Source organism: Podarcis pityusensis (assembly GCF_964106645.2).
Source record: "Podarcis pityusensis genome assembly, chromosome: 5".
NCBI lineage: Eukaryota > Metazoa > Chordata > Lepidosauria > Squamata > Lacertidae > Podarcis > Podarcis pityusensis.
In genome coordinates, this window is record NC_138032.1 from 38,354,146 (window position 1) to 38,366,232 (window position 12,087).

At 47.9% G+C, this 12,087-nt stretch overlaps 1 long non-coding RNA gene across 6 annotated transcripts; it reads right to left on the bottom strand.

The window, feature by feature from the left end:
• Positions 1-1,057: 1,057 nt before the first annotated feature.
• On the bottom strand, positions 1,058-11,360 carry LOC308478012. 6 transcript variants are annotated; one of them, XR_013986805.1, is made up of 3 exons: positions 11,062-11,360; positions 6,109-9,599; positions 1,058-1,805 (listed from the first exon to the last, which is right to left on the bottom strand). It is a non-coding gene; the product is annotated as an uncharacterized lncRNA (long non-coding RNA). The 6 variants fall into 6 exon arrangements; XR_013986806.1 differs by lacking the exon at positions 11,062-11,360 and adding an exon at positions 9,701-11,053; XR_013986807.1 differs by lacking the exon at positions 11,062-11,360 and having other exon boundaries at positions 6,109-6,402; positions 8,112-11,053.
• Positions 11,361-12,087: the final 727 nt, after the last annotated feature.

A 12,087-nucleotide genomic window follows, 5' to 3' on the forward strand; every position in this document is an offset into this window, starting at 1 on the left:
CTCTCTGTGTTTTATGAGGAACTGTCATTGCTGCGCTAACCTGGCCAGCTGAAGAACAATGCCTTTTACGGTGCATCTGACAGGGTGGGGAAGCGCATGGCTCAATTCTCCTGAGGCACTCTTCTTAGAAACCCAGGATTCCTCTTTTTTTTTAGCCTACCCAGTTACAGGGATAAATGGTCAGCACTCCTACTCTCGGAAGAAAACATTTTAGTCATTTGGAATCAGGATCCTTTAGGCCAGGGCTGGGAAACTCCGGCCATGTATCCTGATTAGGCCCTGTAGGCCATTTTGGGTGACTCAGCGCCATCTTTCCCCATGCCTTGTGTTATAAACGACGTCAGGCAGGAGGAAGTTCAAGCCGCGCCTGCAAAGGGGGAATCACCCTAAGTGTGCTCCTGACTCTCACAGCTGCTACATTCTGAATCTGGCACCTGTTCCTGTCGCCCTTCAGGGTGATGGGAAAAAGGCCCCAGGTTCAAAACGTACCAGCTGCAAAGGAAGAGCTCAAGTTAGCGTGCGCTCCCATTAATTTTGCAGCCATACTTTTAAGAAGAGCGTTGCTTTGCAGCCACGGCTTGTATTCAAGGACTGTTGCTCAGAACAGCTACACAGAGTGGGCCTGATCCACATCTGTGACCGCAAGCAACTAATTGGGAGTGTGCACACGAATCTGCTTCAAATGAGAGCTTTCTGTCCAGCCTCCCCTCATCCAAATAGACCATGGTGTACATCAGATTGGGTCCCAATACACCTGCTGTTTAGCTATGGGAAAAAAAGCACATACTTTTCCACAGGGGTCCTAATTTGGCCCACGAGGCCATTTTCTCTAAACCACGTCCACCTGCCCCACACTGGCTGTCCTATGTGATGTAGGCAAAGACACGGCTGCAAACGGTTGGAAGCTTAAAGTGCATTTCCAGTTGTTGCTTGGCTTTCTGACATCTCCAAACAGCTTATCGCTGTTGACAGCCAGCCACTTTGAGCGTGTATCCGTTTGCAGGTGCTGTTTAATGAAGTTAAATAATCAATACTGAAATTAAAATGCAATAATATGTCCATATGGGAGATTTTATTAATTGTGTTCATTCGGCACACCCAGCGAACATCGTTCACGCAGTACTTTTACAGTCTCCACATGGTGAGCACATGGGATCACAGCCTGTAGCTGTGCCATGTAAGGCTGTCGGATTAGAAGACCAAGTGTTATTATTGTTTAGTCAATTTATGAGTTGTTTGGCGCATAAGAAGTTTCCAAGCAACTAACAACATTGGAAAACAGAAAGCGTGGCATAAAGGGAGAAAAAGCCTATTGCGTTACATATGAAAGCCTATTTTAAAAAATACAATAGCCTGTAAAACAAATAGCAGCAATGCTTTTGTGTAAGAAATTGGTGACATATAGTGCTGCCCCTTTCATCCTATGTGATTTCAAGCATTATTCTGCTGGAAAAGGCACTGCCCACATAATAGGCTGTCTGGAACCTCATTAGCTGGCTGCTTATGCATCACCAAAAAGGATGGAAGACATAATCTAAAAGAGCAAAAAGTGGGCAGATTTGCATAAGATCTGCATTTGCTAATTCACAGATAGAATTTCAATAATAATAAAATAAATTTCACTCTTAGTGGGGAAGAATGAGACCAGGTGGCATTCTGCTGTTCAATCTGTTGTCCAAATGTTCACTTACAGTGGGCAACTTCAGGAGTCCTCCTCTCCCACCTTACATTTTTTAATCTAGATCCAGCCAGCCCTTCAAATAGAGGACTTTCCTCTGATAGCTCATCAAACGAAGGATGGATTCCTGCAAAGCAGAACATATGGCCACCCTAAACTTCATAGCATTTCAATAAGCCAAATACCTGGCTTGTTTCTACTCGGGGACAAGGCAAACTCATGTTACATAACCTTTAATAAGCAGAAACAGCAACCTCAATAAAAAACTGATCACAGGGATCAGTTCAGATGCGCTGTGGTGTTTTGCACCTGTGACTCAGCCATAGTGTTATACTTGTTACTTGAACCAGAAAAGCCTTCAGTGCTTTGTGCCAATTACAGCCCCATTATGATTATACATTTTAAAAGCCTGGCGAAGGAGTTGGCCGTCAGGCCTGCAGGAATCCTGCCAAATCCTGTACATCCCAAGCAGATGGATCTCATTAAGAGATGCCAAGCGGCTGAACCCACCTGGCCACCTCCTTCCCTGCATTTCTTTCTCCAGCCAGCGCAATATGGCCTCAGCAGCAACCCGGAGAAGCAAAGCTGGCTTACAAAGAAAGTGAACCGCACACCTTTTTCCTTTCTGAAATATACTCAGAGTCGCAAAGTGATTTCATGCTCTTTATTCAGCTCATAGTGGTGAGGAGGAATGAATAAATGTCCCCTCACAGTATCTGCTTTATATACATTATTTACACAATGGGCTGCACATGATTGGCTAATTCTGGAATTCTACTGTAAGCCAATCAGGTTGTGGATTCACTTCTATCTGGAGCAGGATTGGGTGGTTCCTGCCAACCAATCATACTGCTGCATTGTTCTAGGACCAATCAGACTGCTGCCTTTTGGATCCTATTGTTCTAGGACCAATCAGACTGCTACAGTTTGGATCCTATTCAACTCAGTACATAACACCCCTCCCCTCTAAGTTCCAGTCCTGCCCGGGAGGTCGCATTCATAGTCCTCAAGGTATGCCGGCGGCCTACGTGTGCGTTGTGGCCTGGGGTGTTCCCTGGTCCGGGCTCCGGGTTCTGGCTCGTGTTCCAAGGATGCTGGCTGTGATGCGGCTGTTTGGTCTGGTGCAACCAGCTCGCTCAGTCGTGGTTCTGGTTCCGGTGTCCTTTCGGCCTCACGGGTCCTCTCTGTATTTACTGATTCTGCCTCTCCTGCTGGCCCCTCCTGCTCTATGGGCCTCACTGCCCCGCTGTTCCCTTGGGACTCCTCTGACCTGTCCTCCTCCTGGTTTTCTCCCGGGAATCGTCGCCGTATCTGGTCGCAGTGGCGGCGCCAGCATTGCCCCCCATCCGTTAGCACCTCGTACGACACGGGGCCAGTGACCCTGGTGATTGTGGCGGGTACCCATGCTGGGCCTGCCCCAAAATTCTTTGCGTACACTGGGTCCTGGGCCTCGAAGGTCCGGGGGTTCCTGCCTTCCCCCACCACTACCTCATCCTGAGCTCTATCGGGGTGAAGGCGGTCCAATCTGATTGCAAGGCGCCGACCCATTAGTAGTTCAGCGGGGCTCCGGCCAGTCGTTGAGCTGGGGGTGCTGTGCTGTGCTAGAAGGAATGTGGCAAGGCGGTACTCCCAGTCCCCTTGCGTCATGCGGCGAAGGGTGTCCTTGGTGGTCCGCACCATGCGTTCTGCTTGGCCATTGGTGGCAGGGTGGAACGGCGCCGAACGGATGTGGCGGATGGCGTTCTGCGCTGTGAAGGTTTGGAATTCTCCTGACGTAAATGCAGTCCCGTTGTCTGAGACGAGAGTGTCAGGGAGCCCGTGGGTTGCAAACAGCCTGCGTAGTACCCGGGTGGCTGCGGACGTGGAAGTGGACGGTACCAGTGCGACTTCCAGCCATTTGGTGTAGGAGTCCACCACTATGAAGAATGTTTTCCCCTGAAAGGGGCCAGCGAAATCCACATGCAGGCGTGACCATGGTGCTCGGGCGGACTCCCAGGACTGGACTGGGGCCCTTGGGGGATCTGGGCGGGATTCTTGGCAGGCCTGGCAGTGTTTGACCCAGGCCTCTATCTCTCCATCGATCCCCGGCCACCACACATAACTCCTGGCAAGGGCCTTCATTCTTACTACCCCTGGATGTGTCTCGTGTAGGGCTGTGAGGACCCTTTTGCGGAGGGGCTGGGGAACAACGACTCTGCTTCCCCATAACAGGCACCCCTTGTGGGCCGACAGTTCATGTTTGCGGGTTGTGTAGCCGGCGAATTCTGGCCCGGGGCTGCTGCTGGGCCATCCCCTCCACACCCAGTCCAGGACCCGGGAGATGACCCTATCTTTCTTGGAATGGTGTGCAACTTCTTGTGCCTGAATGGGGCGGTCGGGAAGCAGCTCCAGGCTCATAACCTCTTGTGCAGGTGCTGGGTCAGGGCCTGTTTCCGGTAGTGGTAGCCTGCTGAGGGCGTCCGCATGGCCCATCGCCTTCCCAGGTCGGTGAATCAGTGCATACTGGTAGCTGGCAAGGAAAATTGACCACCTGAGGACGCGAGGAGACAGCACTTGGGGGGTCTGCTTTTCGGGGGCAAACAAGCCAAGCAACGGCTTGTGGTCAGTCACCACGGTGAAGGGCCGCCCGTACAAGAAATCATGGAATTTTTTTACTCCCTTTACGATTGCCAGACCCTCCTTGTCGATTTGCGAGTAGTTCCGCTCGGTTGTGTTGAGTGTCTGGGAAAAGTACGCCACCGGTACCTCTCTTCCATCCGGGAGTTGGTGCCCCAGGACAGCTCCAATGCCATAGGGTGAGGCGTCGCATGCTAGCACCACCGGCAGCCTCTCGTCGAAGTGTGCCAAGACCGAGTTTGAGACAAGCAAGTCCTTGACTGCCTGGAATGCGGCCTCCTGGCGCTGGCCCCACACCCAAGGGGCCCGCTTGTCCAGGAGTCTGTGTAGGGGCTCCGCTACCGCCGCCTTGTGGGGAAGGAAGGAATGGTAAAAGTTCAATAGTCCCAAGAAGGCCTGAAGTTCAGTCTTGCTCTTGGGCGCTGGGGCATCACAAATGGCCCGTACCTTGTCCCCAGTCGGGTGGACCCCTTCTGCGTCCACCATAAATCCCAGAAAGTCCACCTGAGGCACTCCTAGTAGACATTTTTCCCGCTTCACCTTGAGACCCGCCGTCTGGAAACGGTGCAGAACGGTGCGGAGGCGGTCCTCAAACTCCTCTGGTGTGGGGCCGGCAATCAACACATCATCGAAGAAGGGGGTGACGCCAGGAATCCCTTTAAGGAGAGAGTCCATTATATTCTGGAATATGCCTGGTGCCACGCTGACACCGAATTGCAGCCGCTTTACCCTGAACGCTCCTCTGTGCGTCACAATCGTCTGTGCCTCTGCTGTGGCCTCATCTACTGGCAGCTGTTGATATGCTTGGGCCAAGTCCAGCTTGCCAAAAATTTTCGACCCAGCCAGGGTGGCAAGGACATGGCTGACCACTGGCACTGGGTATGCGTGGGCCGTGAGGGCCTTGTTTATGGTACATTTGTAGTCTGCGCAGATGCGGACCGAACCATTAGGCTTGACGGGTGTGACGATTGGGGTTTCCCAGGGAGCATTAGGCACCGGCTCCAGCACTCCTTGCTCTACGAGTCGGTCCAATTCCTCGTCTATACGGGGTTTCAAGGCGAACGGGACCCGGCGGGCCTTGAGCCTGACCGGTCGTACTGCGGGGTCAAGCTGTAGCGCAATGGGGGGGCCCGTATACTGTCCCAATTTCCCATCGAAAACCCCTGGAAATTCCTTGCATATGGCGTCCACGTCCACTTGTAAGCTAGTGTGGTTCACCCCGGTGACAGCTAGCCCCAGTGGTCCAAACCATGCCAATCCCAGTAAGCTAATGTAGGGGCCCTTGACCACAAGCAAGTCCAGTTGCCGCGTCCGCCCTCGGTATTGCACCCTGAAGGTCCCCACCCCCATTGTGGGGACCTTACGTTTCTGGAAGTCCCGGAGGGTGAATGGGGCCGGCCTGAGTTTGGGACCCCCAGTGGGACACAGTTTCCTTAAGGTCCTTGCCGAGATTATGGATAGAGTTGAACCCGTGTCAAGCTCCATGCGGCATGGGGCCCCCTCTATCTGTACCTCTACATGAATTTTCTCTACGTTGGGGTGGGGCAACTGGTATACCTGGAAGTCCGTGAGCTCCGTCGAGTTGCCTTGGTGCGTTGGGCCCCGGGACCTGGGGCTCTTGGATTGGTCATCTGATGCCTGGTGTCGGGTGGGCCGAGCCCGACACACCCGGGCGATGTGTCCCGATTTTCTGCACTGCCTGCACTCAGAGGGGGATGAGAGTAAGCGCCATGTTCTTGCCTAGATTGAATTCTCATCCAGTGAGTCAGGCAAATTAATGAACAATCGGATTGACATGACCTGCTACAACATACCTCAATACGGTTCAGTCTGTGCTATCATTGGCTCATTTAGCTTCACAAATCATCTGGCTTCATGTGGGCAATTTGGCTGCATTAAAAGCAGGCAGGCTTTCTGCTGGAATGAGATGGATTTTGCTAACTGAAAGTCAGTCCTCTCTCTCTCTGAATCACTTGGTTGCCTTTTCGATCTCACAAAATCTGACAAGATTCCAAACAGGGCGACTTGGAGTAAGAAAAACCTTCGTATGAATATCTTTCCTTTCATCCTGTGCACTTAACATTTTCAGGTGCTCTTCAGTGACTTGCCTGGGAAAGCAACAAAGCAAGTTTTGCACTTTGAAAATACATTGATTAATGGCTTCCCAAATTCCGCTGGTGATCTCCGTATAAATCTTACAGCACCAAACCACTAAAGCACCAAAATGCAGAAAATCAGACCCACCTGTCTTCTTTTTGAAACAGAGTTTGTGGGGGAAGTGGGTACACACACACACACACACACACACACACACACACTTTTACTGCATTTCAAGTCAGTTTTCATCCATCACTATCCTGGTAGTAATCTTTGTGTATGTATGCATCCTTATTTATGGGGCTGAGTTTTTCTCCCCTCCCCCTTCTAGAATGCTGCTATAGATGTGTAATTGTATCTGTGAACTGGCACCTGTACACATTCCAATCCAGTTAATGCAAGATGCCTCCTTAATGGAGGGTCATGAAGTAGCCAGATTTACCTTCTGCTCAAATGAATTAGCAAGGTATCTGTAGAGAAACCCGGCATAGGCTCAATGATTTTAAAAATATTCTAAATTGCCAATAAAAAAAAAGAGGAGGAAGAGCAAGGCAGTGGTGAGGGAAGGAAAATTATGGGACAGTTTCCAACTTCTTAATGAAAAATTCAGGGCATGTGATATAGATAACCACTTTGAGGTTCTTTTTTTTACCATCAAGCTGTGTATACATTTTATGAAGTAAAAATATATAAATAAAAACTGACAGACTACAGGGTGCAATACTGAATGTATCACCATGCACAAATAACAATCACTAGTAGGTCATGCAAAAACTGCTTATCTTAATGCATCCTTTAAAAAAATGCAAGATATCTGGAAGATAATATTCCTCCCAGAGGCAATGCCTCAAATAAAAATCCTCTTTGGCTGAAAGATCTATGTATAAATTATTTAACCTCACTAATTGCTTAATTGTTAATGTTCCTGAAAAAGTGCATTATAAAGAAGAGATAAGAGTCAAAACTGATTCTCTTTGCTAGGGATTTCATCTTGGCCAATGCCACAGGAAGCAGACACTGTAAATCCCAATATAAGCAAAATAGCAATTTTATGAGCTAACCAGCTGCTCAGCAGAATTTTGTTGCAATGCATCACCGCCTGAGAAAGAACTCTGTGTGGCCTCCTTAATTCCTGTTTTTCAATGATTTGGAACATGTGCTAGTTGGACTATAACACATCCATTCTACAGTTTGCCCGGTTTTAAAAACTTAACTTTAGATTATAATTAGACTGAGAGTTTTAACCAGAAAAAAACACCAGAACATTCCTAGCTCAGTTAATAACACAGGATAGAGGAAATAACAGTCAGGGCACCAGCAAGGAGACCTCTCTCACCCTCTGTGTTTTAGATTTCATATGATCTGTTCTAAGGAACATCCTCTTGTTATCAAGAGTTATAAAGTGTAATGCATATCTCTGGTTATTATTAGGTATAAGGGGAGGGCCATACCTGAGTGGTCGAGCAATTGCTTCGTATACCAAAGGTCATTGGTTCAATCTCTGGTGTCTCCAGTTGGGGGAGGAAATACCCTTGTCCAAAATCCTGGAAAGCCATGCCCAGTAGTGCCATCAGGCCAGGACTTTGGAGAAGGAGGTCAGGGCCCCACTCGATGGAATGAGTAGGAGGGCCCCCAAACACAGCATGGCCACAGTTTGAAGTAAACCTATAGAGCAGAGAGGGCACTAAGGCCATAAAGTGTAGAGTCTAACAGTACCTACCTGCATCATTGCTGCTGCCAGTCAGTGTGGACAAAACAGAACTAGATGGACTATGAACTTGGTATACAGAAGCTTCATATGTTCATGTAACCACAATGCCTGCTTTTAAAATTCTTTGCTTTTCAGCAGTTTAATCTTGCGTATTTTCAAAAGCAAGCCTGAAAATGTTACTCTTGATAGCTCAGTCAGTAGAGCACGAGACTCTTAATCTTAGGGTTGTTGGTTCGAGCCCCAAGTTGGACAAAAGATTCCTGCATTTCAGGGAGTTGAACTATTTGATCCTCATCGTCCCTGCCAACTCTACAAATCTATGATTCCCCTCCCACTAGAGTTGCCAGCCCTCCAGGTTTGGCCCAGAGTCTAAGCATCAACCTGCAGCTCCAGGAATCTTCTGAGGCCAATCTTGGAGATTTGACCAGCCACTGTTGCTGTCTCACACTAGAAAGGGGTAGTCAGGAAATACGGTACAAGGGACTCTTGCCCTGACATCACTACTCAGCTTGAGCCACAGCTACAAGGGGATCATTGATTGACTCAGCTGCCAGGCCTGGGCAGTAGAGAACCAAACCACGGAAACCAGTCCCAAGTCAATGTTTCAAAATGGAGTTTGACCAGTGCACAGTGGAGTTAGGAGACTAGAAGAAGTGCTGAGACAGTCTAAGGAGAGGCAGCATGAAGGAGCTGGGCATTCATCCAGAGTACAGTATGGTGCAGAGAAGCCTTCTGTAAACAGAAACAAAAGAGAGAGAGGTAGTGGTGGTCGCTGAAGAATATTACAGTGGCACAGTGAACAAGACGATGCATTTGTGTGGTTTTAATGATGAATGGTGCAAGCAAAATGCATTTAGGAGCTGGTTTCACAAGGTCAACACAGCTACCAGCAGAGAAGACTGGATGCCACTAAGGGTCTTCAGTTAAATATTGTGGGGCGGGGGGAGAGGGGTAAGCTGTAAGGAGCCACAGAAGAAAGTCTAAGGAATTAGAAAAACAACAGAAAAGAATTCAACAGATTTCATCATTTTGTACCATTTCTCCCCCAAGAAAATCTGGTTACAATAGCAGAAGTGGGGCAGGTTTACCACAGAACTTCACACCCTTTAAATTATGCAAGCCAAGACTGCAAGCAAAATGCTTCTAAGAATATTGTCCGATTCTGAAATTGCAACAGCAACACAATCTTGCGCACAGACAAAAGCAATCAGCACAACTGAAAAACATTTTGGCACCCAAATCACTAAAACCTTTGCGTAAGGGCTTGGATGGCGCACAGTTGTTTTTTCAGTTGAATTTGCTGTTTGCAACATGAGACAGAGGAAAGTCTTCCTAGTAAGTCTTTGTTACTTTTCTGTGTCAGACAGAATTAAGCGTGGCTAACTTGAATTTTTGCAGTGACTTGACAAGTAAGTCAACTGTGATACGTATCGCCATCATTCCACAGGAGAATGGTCTCTGTATTAAGTGTGTCTTCTTATGGAGCTGACAATGCCTCTGCAAATTTGGAAAAGCACAGATCAGTGTATCAGAAATTAAAGCAGCTTAATGACTACTTGATAGAAATTAGATGCAGACATCATATAATCCATCCTTGCCTCAAACATTGGATGAGTGCTTTGAGTTTTGTTGCAGAACCCCCAAGTGCAGTCATACCTCGTGTTGCGTCCACTTCATGTTGCGTCTTTTGCATTACGTCCCACTGCAACCCGGAAGTACTGGAACAGGTTACTTCCAGGTTTCGCTGCTCGCATATGTGCAGAAGCTCTAAATCGTGCTTCCCGCATGTGCAGAAGCACCAAATTGCACTGCACGCCGGCGCAGATGCAGCGCTTCAAGTTGCGGGCATTTCACGTTACGGACGGGCCTCCAGAACGGATTCTGTCCATAACACGAGGTACCACTGTATACAGTGAGGTTTTTTCCCCTTGTCCAAGAAAGTAGAATCTCTTATGTCCTTTTCTGAGTTTGTAGAAATGAAATAGAAAGATGTCTTTCAGCATGTACCAACAAAGTGCTTGTCACTTCTACCTGCTATTGAACACACATTACAATGTTGGCCAGTACTGAGGTCATACTTCTTTTCAGAGAAAGAAGAATGTGTGGAGATTGTGTGGGCAGTATTCAGTGAGAAAGAACACAAATTCCCCACTTAGTTATGTTTGCTTCCTGCATAACCTGATGGGAATCTTTCAGATTGCTGTGAAGAAACAGGAATGTAACAATGTCAGCTGTACAAATTCTATGGAAGATCAGCCCAAGTCATTTTTAGCAATGCTGAGAACAGAAATTTCAGAAAGGAAACAAATAATACTGTTACATACCACCCACCCCAATCTCCAAGCCGTGCAAGATTCCAGGGTTCTAGGACTAGGTGTTTACCCAGGATTCATGTTTCCTTTTGGAAACAGTGGAGACTATGGTGTCTTTACGATATATGGTTTGTTCACACATCTATACAACCTGAGTCAAATGATGGAGGGGCTTACAGCATTCCAAAAGGGTCTTGCTTCCTTCATAGGCACAATTTGGGATCAAAACAGATACCGGCCATGGCTCTTACTCTCGGTCCACTTTGCAGCCTTTAACAGACTGAAGCCATTTTCCTCCAGCCTACATCATCCCCAACTGCAACCCTAAACTCTCCACTCTGCTTTGTCTCAGCTAACTATCTCAGAGCTCAGGTAAGGGATCTACCCATTTGCCAACTGCCACAGAGTCTGCTTTGCTGATAGCCCATCTTCCCTGTCTTTGTTCTCTGTTAATGGCCCATCTTTCAGCAATCTCCTGAACTCAGGAAAGTGGTTTGGCCTGCCTTAACACTTTGCTAAATCCAGTGTCTGGCAGCCAATGTTAGCGCTGCAAGCATTGATGAAATTCTAATATCTATCAGACCCAGGAATTTAGGGGATACTGGCACCTACAAACTCACAATACATTGACACAGTGCCTTGAATACCTGGAGAAATTGTATGATGTTGAAACAGCACCTTAAAAACAAAAGCAAGCGTCAGTGGTCTCACTTCACAACAATGTGAAAAGTCTTGCTACAGAAGCCCACATCGAGATAGACGAGCTGCATGATGACTACTTTGTGTTACAGTAAACAAGAGGTAAAGTTGCCCTGAAGGAACAAAATATAGATCAGAGATGAGTGGAGGTGTTCAGATGAATGCCAGTGGGTAGTGGCAACCAAATGAAGAAGCTGGTCTCTTCCACACTTTCCATTTCTATAACTAATGCCTACCAAGTTGTCAGTTTAATGGCACAACTATGAGCCAAGAACAGAATCAAGCTGTGTGACAGCATTGTGAAGTCATAGTTTGCAACCCAAGCTCCCACTGAAATCTGACCCCTTACCCCGCAAATAAAGCTGTAATATCCATTTATATTCCACCTTTCTTCCATTTGAAAGGGTTCTCTAAAGTGAAGGGCTGTCCAGCTCAGTCTCAGTATTTAAAGATAAAGAACCCTAAGAAGGGAGAGGCGGAGCCTTGAAGTTGCTCATCAACAATTAGTATCTGGACAACAGAATGAGGAGGCATAAGGGGAGGACTTCAATGTAGCACTAAGTTGAAGTCCCTTAGTGACATGCTAGTGGTGCTAGCAAAATGGCATGTGCAAGAGAAGGAGCAGTAAGCCAACATGGTTCTCAAGGTTGGTTGTGGGGCTACCTTTGAAGGTGCCCCAGAAACTTCAATTAATCCAGAATGCAGCAGCTAGACTGTCGACTGGGAGTGGTCGCTGAGACCATATAACACCGGTCCTGAAAGACCTACATTGACTCCCTGTATGTTTCTGAGCACAATTCAAACTGTTGGTGCTGACCTTTAAAGCCCTAAACGGCCTCGTCCCAGTATACCTGAAGGAGAGTTTCCACCCCCATTGTTCAGCCCGGACACTGAGGTCCAGCTCTGAGGGCCTTCTGGCGGTTTCCTCACTGCAAGAAGTGAGGTTACAGGGAACCAGGCAGAGGGCCTTCTCA